This window comes from Terrapene carolina, unplaced genomic scaffold, assembly GCF_002925995.2.
Source record: "Terrapene carolina triunguis isolate 2854851 unplaced genomic scaffold, T_m_triunguis-2.0 Scaffold66, whole genome shotgun sequence".
NCBI classification, from domain to species: Eukaryota; Metazoa; Chordata; order Testudines; family Emydidae; genus Terrapene; species Terrapene triunguis.
Window position 1 is genome coordinate 53,290,180 of NW_020664417.1, and position 13,336 is coordinate 53,303,515.

Below are 13,336 nucleotides of genomic sequence, written 5' to 3' on the forward strand. Positions count from 1 at the left end.
ATTTTCCCCATTTTTCAGTCAGCTCTAAGACAACTGGGCAACTGTCTGGAGGGCAATGAACGATCCCAACACCCCTCCCAGCAACAATCCTCTATTGCCCCCTGCAACCCAGAGCCTGAAGACAGTTCCTGCCTGCCTCCTGCTGAGACTCAGCCACTCTCTATGTGGCAGTGGGCCATAGAAGTCACCTTTCCTGCATTCAGCAGCTCTGATCAGTGCTCACTGCCGCCGCAAGTATTATGTTTTCCATACATTTTAATTTTAGATTAAAGAAAATAATAATAAAAAGAACATATATAAAAATCTCCATGAGAGAGAGACTGAGAGAAGACGAAATCCCTCTCCTAAGGAGATTTCAATTTTTTAGTGGAAGCAGGATCATTCTCTAGGGCAGTGGTTCCCAAACTGTGGGGGCATGGTGGACCATTCAGGGGGAGCATGGTGGGGCCTGGGCCAGCCCCCACAAGGGGTGGGGACGGAGTACCACCCAGCACTGTTCTGCCCCCAACTGTGCTCCAGCCCTGCGCCCAGTCGGGGCCCCGACTCCTGGCTACGTGCCCGGCCTCACCCCCCCATATCAGCCCCTGACTGTGGCCTGGCCACAGCTCTGTCCTGGCCCCAGCCTCAGCCCCCGGCCGCGGTCCCGCTCCTGGCCCCAGACCCGCCCCCAGTTGCAGCACCGGCCTCGGCCTCCTTACTGCTCTCTGCAGCCTCCCCCCCCCAGGAGTCTTGGCCCCCACTGGGGGCAGGGCTAGAGCACAGCTCTAGAGCTTGATCCAAAGCCCATTAAAGTCAATGGAAAGGCTTCAATTAACTTCAAAAGACTTTAGATCGGTTTGTTTGACTGATAGCTCATTGAAGCTGGAACCATGTCTTTTATGTGTCTGGACAATGCTACTCTCCCTTACTGTGCATCATCATCGTTAGCTTCATTAATAAAGATGGGTCGGTGGTCATAGCTACATATTGAATTGCAAGCTCATTGTGCTGTCTTTAGACAAACATCGGCCATACTTCTGAAAATGTAACGCAAGGCAACAAGGTGAAATAAGCTCAAATGAATGGAAAGCAGTCATGGGGATGCATGGGGCAGCAAGTATTGTGCATAAAGTGAACAGCATTTCAATACGTAACTTGACATAATTTCATACTTCTATATTTTATTATTTTCATTGAATCTTATGACCAATGAAAAGTTTTGTGTTTTCTGTTCAGTACATCAGATTTTTGCAATATCTACAAATGTTATCTCTGCAGGGAATAATGTCTTGTATTGGATATTGGATGAAATTCTGGCCCTATTTAAATCAATGGGAGTTTTGCTGTTGACTTAAATGGAGCCAGGATTTCACTCATTGCTTTGATTTCTCTGCCGGATCTCACAAACTCCACAGAGAAAAATCACCTTTCACTGGTCTCACAGTATTTGAAGCCCATGGGACATTCTCTGTGGAAAAAACAACAATGCAAATTAGACAATTACCCAGGCTTCTCTCTACACTCCTTTTCCAACTAAAGGAAGCAACAAGCCATACAAGGAAGGTAAACTTGGAATCCAAGAGGAAAGGATTTCTGGTATTTATAAAAATGAGAAGTTCACACGGAAATTTGATTACAACACTACTCCTCCCAAGTCTATTTCGGGATGCACAGCATCTTGTTGCCTTGCACATACAGGTTTCTTCCTGTTTAATTTTGGAACGTCTCTTGGTTTCATCACTCTTAATGTTGAAATCCTCACAGTCATTTAGTAGTACTCAATAGCCATAGATAATAAACTTATAGAATCAAAGAGGCAAATCCTGAAAGTCCACTGAATTGAATGGTAGTTTTGCCTGGGCTTCATTCAGTCACCTTCCCTGTGGTATTAGCATATTTTTATCAAGCAGATATTTGAGTAGTTTTGTTTGCTTTTGTTTTTATTGATTGTTAGTACTAGCAACCTGGAGTTTCTTGGCCATAACAGTGCTAAAAGATTGGCAAACAGGATGCTAGAATTAAAATGAGACTGTGACGGGTCCCCAGAGTGCCACCTGAACCTGGGGTACCACTGAGCTCCCTGACTCACCAGCCTGGGTTCCCTTTACACCCTGTACTACAGTGCAGCCTGCCAAGCCCTCTCCCAGGCTTCAGACTGCACTTTACCAGCACACATATAGGTAGAGGGATACCCAGCTGCAGAAACACGCACATGCTGAAATCAGCTCTGCATGGGAAGGCTCAGCTAAGGAACTGCCCAGTACTCAAGTGCACACCCCCATCTAGAGAGTAAATCCAAAATTATACTGTATTGCACAGCACACAGATCTGTACAGCATAAGCTCATGAAATTCACCTCCTCCCTCAATGTGGAGAGGAATATACACAGCTTTCTGCCCCAAGTTATGATTTTCACACACACACTGGTCTTAGACAAAACAAAACAGGTTTATTAACAATAAAGGATAGATTTAAGTGATTATAAGGGAAAGCAAACAGATCAAAGCAGATTACCTAGAAAATAAAACAAACATGCAATTTAAGCTTAATATACTAAAGAAATTGGATTGTGTAGCAAATTCTCACCCTAAATGTTGTTTTAGGCAGATTTCAGAGATTCTTGAAGGCAAGCTGCACTGCTTGCAACTTAAAATTCCAGTTATTCCTTTCACAGGCTAGACAACCCTCTAGGCTGGGTTCAGCCCTTCTCCCCTAGTTCAGTCTATTTGTTTCTCAGGTGTTTCCAACAGTCTTCTTTCTCGGGTGGGGAGTCAGTGAAGAATGAAGCACGATGATATCACTCACCTGCCTTAGGTATCTTTTACACATGGCGGGAACCCTTTGTCTCCCAGTTTGATTCCCATGCCCAGTCAGTGGAAAAACACTAGTATTATCATGGAATCCAATACGAGGTGACTTGGTCACATGTCCTTGTATGGCCACCGCAGCCATGACTCAGAGGCTGTTTGCAGCAGCCTCTGGAAGGCTTCCCAGGAAGGCTCCCTGGTGGGAGATTAGCATCTTCTAAGACCTATAGTTCTCCCTAATGGCCCTTCCCAGCCAGCCATCTAGACTGACTGCATTCTTTCTAGTGGGCATTGCCCAGGTGTAAACACATTTGTAATAGATGCATAGACAATATTCCTAATATCAGATACCAAAATGATACCTGCATACAAGTAGGATAATCATATTCAATAAATCAAAACCCTTCCAATGATATCCCACATGCCTTATCTTACACAAAATACATCATAATTACACCATACTCGTATCATAATAATATTACTATGAAGAACATGGGGCATAATGCCAAGAGACATATAAACAGATTTTCACTGTGGCAATAAATGATTGCTCTTTGCTTTAGTTCTGTTTTTGTGGCTATTAGAATCAAGGATGTAATCTCATCATCCTGTAATTTTAACTTCTGAATGTTTTGAATATTGGCCCCCTAACTAGCTGATGCCTAATAATCAAAAATTATTCTCACGTGATTTTGACCATTTTATCCTGAACAAGGTGGGAAGTAATATCACTTATACAACCTAGGCTGTTAGTAGGGTAGTTAATAGTAGTACATTGTTTTTTAGCCACTTCCTTGCACTAGCTACCACCTAAAGCTCTGAATGTCTTTGGACTTATTTATGTGAAACTCCATATAGCATCCCATACCCAATCATTAGAGCCAAGACCAACCAGCAAGTGATTACTGTCAGAATCTAAATTTGGTCACTCCATTGAGCTCACACTGGTTTAAATCAACAGTAAATCCATCAGCAAGTTTGAAGTTTAGACGTCCTGTTAGACTGGATGGCTCAGGTGACAGCCATGGACAAAAGTGCTACCCCCCCTCCCCCCCATCTACCTGGTGAAATGATTGCCGCTATTTCTTTTGGATGCAACCTTGTTGCCATTTTTAAATGCACAACCTTGCTACCATTATATTAAAGGCACAATGGCAAACCATCCCGAGGCAAAGGAAAGACAGGAAGAATAGTAAAAGGCTAATATGGTTCCATCAGCAGCTCTTTAATGACCTGAAAATCCCAAAGGAACCCTACAAAAGTGGAAGAATAGAACAAGCATGCAGAGACAAAATCTGAGGCACAAAATTAGTTACACTTAGCAAGTGACATAAAAGGCAGTAAGAAGAGATTCTTTAAATACTTTAGGAGCAAGAGAAAGATGAAGCAAAATGTAGGTCCTCTACTTAGTGGGGAAGGAGAGCTAACGACTGATGACTTCAAGAAGGCTAAAGTGTTCAGTGCCTGTTTTGCTTCTATCTTCACCAAAAAGCTTAATGGTGACCAGATACTCAATATATAATATTAACAACAAGGGGGAAGGAATATAAGCCAAAATAGGGAAACAACAGGTTAAAATATTTAAATAAGTTAGATGTATTAAGTTGGCAGGCCCTGATTAAATTCAGCCTAGTGTATTTAGGGAACTAGCTGAAGCAATCTTAGAACTGTTAGAATAATCTTTGAGAATTCCTGGAAGAGAGATGAGGTCCCAGAGGACTGAAGAAGAGCAAACATAGTACCTAGCTTTAAGAAGAGGAACAAAGAGGACCCAAGGAATTTAAGATCAGTCAGCCTAACTTAGATACCTGGGAAGAGAATGGAACAAATTATTAAACAATCAGTTTGTAAGCACCTGGAAGATATAGGGTTATAAGGAATAGCAAGTATGGATTTGTCAGGAACAAATCATGTCAGACCAACCTCGTGTCTGACAGGGTTACTCGGCTAGTGGATAGGGGGAAGAAGTAGATGTGCTAGATCTTGATTTTAATAAGGGTATTGACACATGATATTCTCATAAGCAAACTAGGGAAATGTGATGTAGATGAAATTACTGTAAAATGGATCTACAACTGATTGAAAGACCTTACTCAAACAGTAGTTCTCAGGGATCCGCTGAGAGGGCATATCTAGTGGGGTCCCAGAGGGGTCAGTCCTGGACCCAGTACTATTCAGTATTTTCATTGACTTGGACAACAGAGTGGAGAGTAAGTTTATAAAATCTATGGATGACACCAATCTGAGAGGGGTTGCAAGCACTTTGGAGGACAGGATTAGAATTCAAAACAACCTTGACAAATTGGTCTAAATTCAACAAGATGAAATCAAAATAACCTTGACAAATTGGTGAATTGGTGTAAATTCAACAAGATGAAATTCAGTAAAGATAAGTGCAAAATACTTCACTTAGGAAGGAAAAATCAAATACACAACTACAAAATGGGGAATAACTGGCTAGGTGGTAGTACTTCTGAAAAGGATCTGGGGATTAGAGTGGATCAAATATTGAATACTAGTCAACAATTTGATGCAGTTGAGAAAAAAGGCTAATATTATTCTGGGTTGTATTAACAAGAGTATTGTGTGTAAGACACAGGAGGTAACTGTCCTGCTCTACTTGGCACTGGTACTCAGCTGGAATACTCTGCCTAATTCTGGGCACCATGGTTTAGGAAAGATGTAGACAAATTGGGATAGTCCAGAGGAGAGCAACAAAACTGATAAAAGGTTTAGAAAACCAGATCTACGAAGAAAGGTTAAAAACACTGGGCTTGTATAGTTTTGATAAAAGAAGACAGGGGAGACCTGATAACAGTCTTCAAATATGTTAAGGGCTGTTATAAAGAGGACAGTGATCAATTGTCCATGTCCACTGCACACAGGACAAGTAGTAATGGTCTTAATCTGCAGCAAGGGAGATTTAGGTTAGATATTAGGAAACCTTTCTAACTATATGGGTAGTTAACTTCTGGCACAGGCTTCAAGGGAATTGTGGAATCCCCATCACTGGCGGTTTTTGAGAACAGGCTGGACAAACACCTATCAGGGATGGTCTAGGTTTACTTGGTCCTACCTCAGTACAGCGGGCTGGATTTGATGACTTCTCAAGGTCCCTTCTAGCCCTACATTTCTGATTATCCATGTATTTGTGAACTCGAGGTTAGACTGTAATGTGCTCTACATAGTTCCACATCTTTAGACCTCTCAGAAACTGAAGCTAGTGCAGAATGCAGCAATCTACCTACCGAGCAGACCACCACACCAGTGCTAAATGAATGGTAATAGCTGTCTTTCAGTTTCTGGGCAGTGTTCAAGGCCCATGTTTTGACATTTAGGCCTGGTCTAGACTTAAAAATTAGAGTGACCAAGTTACTTACCCCAGCGCTATAAAAAAATCAATGCTCTGGGCGCCACGGTTAGGTCAACTTAAGTCCCAATATAGCTGAAGCTAGGTTGGTAGCTACTACCTCTCGGAGAGGTGGATTAACTACAATCAATGTAAAAAACCTTTCCTTTGACGAAGGAAGCGTCTACACTACAATTCTACAGTGACACAAATGCAGCACTGTAGCTGTGCTGCTGTAGCGGCTGTAGTGCAGACATGACCTTAAAGTCCTAAACAGTTTGGGTCTAGGTTACCAGATATCTCACCTCTTTCCCTGTGCTATGCTCCCATAGTTACAATTAGTGTAGGCATTCAAGCTGTTTTGATTTAAATGTGTGGTAGATCATATAAATAAATTTAGGGTGGTCATGCATAAATGCAGGAGGGCAAATGAAAGTTTGGTGAGTTAAAGGGCGAGTAAGTGCTTGGCCATTATGTAGAGAATTTCCTAACTTTTTTATACTTCAATTCTAATCCATAGCTTTGCATTAAAGTACTTTTTATTATTGTTATATTTTTTGGGGCTTGTGGATTGATACAAATTGTTTATTAATTACCCCCAGCACATAGGTTATTCTTGATTGCACAAGTACCTATAACACAGTTGCTAAACCAGTTCTCATGAAACTAGCCAACCCCCTTTCCTTTTCAGAGTCCTTCTTAAGCCTGGTTAATATAAGCCCTTCATTTTCCCCCGCAAATTACTTTGAACTTTCTAAGTAGAGGTTAAATCTGCTTCTCAGTAACTATCTACATTATCTCACTGGTGTCATTCCAGCTCTAAGGACATGCTCCATTCTAAGCAGGATTTTTCAGATTGCTAGTTACACCTGTTTATTATCTGAAATAAGAAAAGATGCATGAACCTCTTTGCAACAGCACTATGTTTATTTGCAAGGCTCAAGCTGTAGATCATGAGATTCTCAAGAGACTAAATTTCAACTTGCTATCCTGATCCGTGGCCTCTGGGTGTTTGCTTTAAAAACAAAACTGTCACTGATGTCCCTAGAAAACAGAGCCCTGTGCTTTAATTACGTTGTAGCAGTTACCTGATATTACAACTAAAATGAGTGTGCATGTCAGTGTTAATTGAGGTCAGCTTCAGACGTGTTTTATTGGTTTCTGATTGCTACTATTACACCCATTATTACTACTGGTTACCTTTCTATAACCTCCTTCGGTCTAAGTCCATTAAGTGGGTTCCTTCCCATTATGGTAAACAGGGAGTGAAAGAGAGAAAAGAGAGGACCTGCTCTTGCTCTCTCAACGGATGAATATAAACAAATGACAAGTATGTAGGGACAAAATTAGAAAGGCCAAGGCACAAAACTAGATCAAACTAGCTAGGGACATAAAGGGTAACAAGAAAGCATGCTACAAATACATTAGAAGCAAGAGGAAGACCAAGGACAGGCTAGGCCCGTTAGTCAATGAGGGGGGGAAAACAATAACTGAAAATGTGGAAATGGCAGAGGTGCTTAATGACTTCTTTGTTTCAGTTTAACCTCTGAGGATTGGACGTCCAACATAGTGAAAACCAGTGAAAATGAGGTAGGATCAGAGGCTAAACTAGGGAAAGAACAAGTTAAAAATTACTTAGACAAGTTAGATGTCTTAAAGTCACCAGGGCCTGATGAAATGCACCCTAGAATATTCAAGGAGCTGACTGAGGAGATATCTGAGCCATTAGCAATTATGTTTGAAAAGTCATGGAAGATGGGAGTGATTCTAGAAGACTGGAAAAGTCCAAATATAGTGCCAAATAAAAAGGGAAATAAGGACAACCCGGGGAATTACAGACCACTCAGCTTAACTTCTGCTCTGGAAAGATAATGGAGCAAAAAATTAAGCAATCAATTTGCAAACATCTAGAAGATAATAAGGTGATAAGTAACAGTCAGCATGGATTTGTCAAGAACAAATCATGTCAAACCAACCTGAGAGCTTTCTTTGACAGGAGAACAAGCCTTGGGATGGGGGGAAGCAGTAGACATGGTATATCTTGACTTTAGTAAAGCTTTTGATACTGTCTCGCATGACCTTCTCATAAACAAATTAGAGAAACTCAACCTAGATGGAGCTACTATAAGGTGGGTGCAAAACTCGTTGGAAAACCATTCCCAGACAGTAGTTACCAGTGGTTCAGTCATGCTGGAAAGGCATATGAGTGGGGTCCTGCAGGGATCAGTTCTGGGTCCGGTTCTGTTCAATATCTTCATCAATGATTTAGATAATGACATAGAGAGTATACTTATAAAGTTTGCAGACGATACCAAACTGGGAGGGATTGCAAGTGTTTGGAGGATAAGATTATCATTCAAAATGTTCTGGACAAACTGGAGAAATGGTCTGAAGTAAATAGGATGAAATTCAATAAGGACAAATGCAAAGTACTCCACTTAGAAAGGAACAATTAGTTGCACACATACAAAATGGAAAATGACTGCCTAGGAAAGAGTATTGCGGAAAGGGATCTGGGAGTCATAGTGGACCACAAGCTAAATATGCGTCAACAGTGTAATACTGTTGCAAAAAAAGCAAACATCCTTCTGGGTGTATTAGCAGGTGTGTTGTAAGCAAGACATGAGAAGTAATTCTTCTGCTCTACTCCGTGCTGATTAGACCTCAACTAGAGTATTGTGTCCAGTTCTGGGCGCCACATTTCAGGAAAGATGTGGACAAATTGGAGAAAGTCCCGAGAAGAGCAACAAAAATTATTAAAAGTCTAGAAAACATGACCTATGAGAGAAGATTGAAAAAATTGGGTTTGTTTATTCTGGAAAAGAGACAACTGACAGTTTTCAAGTACATAAAGGGTTGTTACAAGGAGGAGGGAGAAAAAATTATTCTTCTTAACCTCTGAGGATAGGACAAGAAGCAATGGGCTTAAATTGCAGCAAGGGAAGTTTAGGTTGGACATTAGGAAAAACTTCCCAACTGCCAGGGTGGTTAAGCACTGGAATAAAGTGCCTAGGGAGGTTGTGGAATCTCCATCATTGGAGATTTTTAAGAGAGGGTTAGATAAACCCCTGTCAGGGATGGTCTAAATAATACTTAATCCTGCCATGAGTGCAAGAGACTGGACTAGATGACTTCTCGAGATCCCTTCCAGTCCCCAGATTCTATAATGCTAAGTCAATGGGAGTTTTTCCATTTAACCAGAGTAGGACCAGGTGGATAGTGCTCTAAAGAGGTATCATAGTGCTCATATGGTAAAAAGGTCACACCAGAGCCAGTCTACATTCATGAGATGCATCTGAATAATTTCTGAAGCTTAAGTTCCTTAGGGCTCTGAGGGAGAGACATCACATAGAATCAAAGAATTTTACTTAGAAAATATCTAATAGGTCATCTAGTCCATTTCCATGCCAATGCATGATTGTTCCTTGTTGTATGTTAGCTAGTTTTTTGTCCAGGCTCATTTTAAATTATATATTGCCAATTCATTTGTTATGAGTGAGAGCTCCCTAATGTACAGACAAAAATAATACATTAGCAAGAGGGAGGGAGAGCACAGTGAATAAAAGAGAGGGAGGAAAAATTAGATGAAGACAGGTAGCATCTGAAAAGTGCCTGGAAGAAAAAGGAGAGAGAAAACGAGAATGTTTTTTGGGGAAAAATAAAGTATATATTTTTAAATGAGTAGCCATTGCATCACAAACGGGACTTGGTCTGTCCCACTGGAGGAAAAAAGGGGCAACGCAGGACCATTCTTAGGTATATGCAGCACACCAGAAAATTTGGGGCACCATCACCTGGACAGCAAGCAGATAAGAACGTGTGCTGCGCTGTCTCCTTACCTTAGGGGTCATTGAGCCAAATGTGCCAGCCATTCTGAGGGAGGGTACTGCTGGGGTCTCTGGGAAGGAGCAGTGGAACTCACCCGTGTGACTCTCTCCCCGCTGCCGTGAGGTGAGGTGAGGCAGGCCTGGTGTCACTGGCTCCTCAGCGGTAGAGTATCCTTCCTTTGCGTTCTTCTCCCCACCATGCAAAGTGGAGCCCAGCCCCCATTGAACAATGCCTGAAGCCCCCATCCCCAGCACTGACCGCAGTCCCCCCGGGGCTGGGTGGGGTGCAGGTGCTTGGGCTGTCTGAGCGCCTCCACCCAAATGACCGCCTGGGGCTGGAATGCGCAGCTAACTGGGGAGCACATCTTGCCCGGTGGCTGGCAGTGATCCGATCCGGGGGGAGCCATGCGGAGCAGGAGCTGCTGCGCCGCCACGGGTCCCCGAGATACTGCACTTGGCACTTCACCATGGTGCCAACGGCAGTGGCACAACCTGAGGGTTTCAATGCTGCTCTTGCCACTCTGCACTCCAAGAGGTAGATTTTGGGGTTCCACAGCTTTCCTACCTATCTACCTACTGCAGCTGTTGGACCAGCAGGCTGGAGGTGAGCCAAGCATGAAAGCAGTGAGTGTTGCCATTGATGAAGCTTTGAGCATGATGTTGTTAGCAATAGACCATTACATTATTATCAGATCATAGAATATCAGGGTTGGAAGGGACCTCAGGAGGTCATCTAGTCCAACCCCCCTGCTCAAAGCAGAACCAATCCCCAGACAGTTTTTTACCCCAGTTCCCTAAATGGCCACCTCAAGGATTGAACTCACAACCCTGAGTTTAGCAGGCCAATGCTCAAACCACTGAGCTATCCCTCCCCAGAGTGCAGTGTAAAGCAGCTGGAATGCTGCCCTAATGGGGATTCCAAGGATTCTTTTGACTTATTATAATCAGGGCTATTTTTTTATTACAGATTATTTTCTCTTTACATTTGTTTTTCAACCTTATGTTTTGCGCAGGGTTCAAAATGGACCAGTTTTCCCTTTTTTGCCAGAGTCTTAGTGACATTTTAAATACCTTTATCAGAATCATGTTAGATCGTCATTTAACAACTTTGTTTGCCAAATATTGCTTGCTAACAATCCTGAATCTAATTTCAATATTTTTTTTTTAAAAAAAAATCATTATCTTAACCAAAAATAGAAAATTAAGTTGTTGACAATTATTTGTGACAAGGTTGGTTTGGGGGAGGGAGTGGGCCAGTTTTCATCAGAGAAACAAAAAATGTTGACAGGCTTTCCTATAACCCTGTTACTGCTAAATAGAGCCCTCCAACAACTGTAATATGCTTATCTCCTTACTAGTGTATAGAGTGACCATAGGTCGTACTAAGATTCTCTTGCTTTTCTGTGAGTCAGTATCATTTTTGCCAGCCCAGAGGTTGGGCAGCCAATGTCTTAAGTTTTCACAATGTTTTGTCCAACTTTCATAAAGTAAATACATGGTTAACATGAGTTAAAAAGGCCAGGGACACTTCTTTGTGAAGAATCTGTGCAGCAGATCCTGCTAGAGCTGTGAAAATGTCAGTTTTCGATGGAACTTTAGAGGCAATGATTTATCATGTATTTCTGGCAGTGCCCAAAATGTGCTGCTAACGAAGAAAGGCACAATTTAAGGACTGGACAATTTTAAGGTCAGACGTATGAACAGGCAGAGCTTAGAGGTGTGGGTGCAACACAGAAATATCTCAAAGAATATTTTTTCCTGAATAAGCGCTTGTGATGGAAAAGAGTGGATCGTCAAGCAGTTGTGCTGCTAGCAGAGTACTCTGAAATCTAAAAGCTGTCTATTGAGAAGGATTTTGGTCTGATTCTCCAACACGTGACAAGGTTTGTTTGCACCTGTCCAACTTGGATAGAAAACACTACCAAATCAGAATAATATTTCACATCCATTTTGCACTTGTGTAAATGACTAGACAAAGTTCAAGCCAATGAGAAATCAGGATCCTAGGTCTGAGGCAGTGCAAAGCAGCTGGAATGCTGCACTAATGGGGATTCCAAGGATTCTTTTGACTTATTATTTATTCCTTTTATTATTGATTATTCTCTGTATCATAATAATACTTAATTTGTGCTTAATTTGTTTAAACTTGTTTTAATAAAGTGCATATGGCAAGTTTTCCAATACTGTAAGCTTATGTTTGTGTTGCTAACAGCAAGCCGGGCACAGGGGCACCAGTTTAATAGTACTGCCTAGGGCCCCATAAATCCCAAGGACGGCCCTGGGACAGAGACACTGGTCTCACTGCATAAGTATCTGTTACTATATCCACATAGGAAGATCAACTTGGCAGGCAGATATCTAGAAACTGGGACTACCTTTCAAAAGTGTGAAGTTTCACTATTCCTTCAGAGAGGCTTCTCTGGCAAACTCAATGGAGTCACAATCATGCTTCCTATCTTCTACCCACAATAATTTAACATGCACTTAGTGTAAAATTTGGCATACTCTACTTACCCACTGACTTAGGCCTGGTCTACACTACAGAGTTAGGTCGAAGGAAGCTGCCTTAAGTCGACCTGTTAATGTATGTGTCTACACTACCGGGTCCGTTAAGTCGCGTCTAATGTCAACTTCTGTAATCCACCTCTTCGATTTTCATTGGTCAACTGTGAGGTAGTGCAGACACAGCATTGTGTAATTCGACTTAATTGGCCTCCAGGTGGTGTCCCATAATGCTCATCTGTTACCACTCTGGAGATCATTCTCAACTCTGCTGCACTGCAGCCAGGTGCACAGGAAACAGCCCCTCCCCTGCTAAAGCCCCGGGAAGTTTTGATTTCCCATTTCCTGTTCATGCATTGGGAGCATGCCAATTTGAGCACAGCTGATCATGGAGACTACATGTCCCAAACGCGCTCCAGCCTGGTCTGCACAGGAGGTGATGGATCTCATTGCTGTGTGGGGAGAAAAGTCTGTGCAGGCAGAGCTCCAATCCAGCAGAAGAAACGCTGACTTCTATGCAAAAATCGTTCATGGAATGAGGGAGAAGGGCTAAACGAGGGACACACAGCAATGCAGTATGAAAATAAAAGAACTTTGCCAAGCGTACCAGAAGGCAAGGGAAGTGAACAGTTGTTCTGGTGCTGCATGCGATTCTTGGGGGTGACCCTACCAGCACCCCCACAAGCAATGTGGACATCTCACAGGTGTGTGAGTCTAGGGACAACAGGGAGGACGATACGGTGGATGAGGAAGAGGAGGAGAATGGGAGACAGGCGAGCGGTGGATCCATTCTCTCCGAAAGCCAGGAAATATTTTTAACCTTGGAGGCCTGTGGGTTGCAGGACATCATGGCGACTGACCGTGATGCCGGG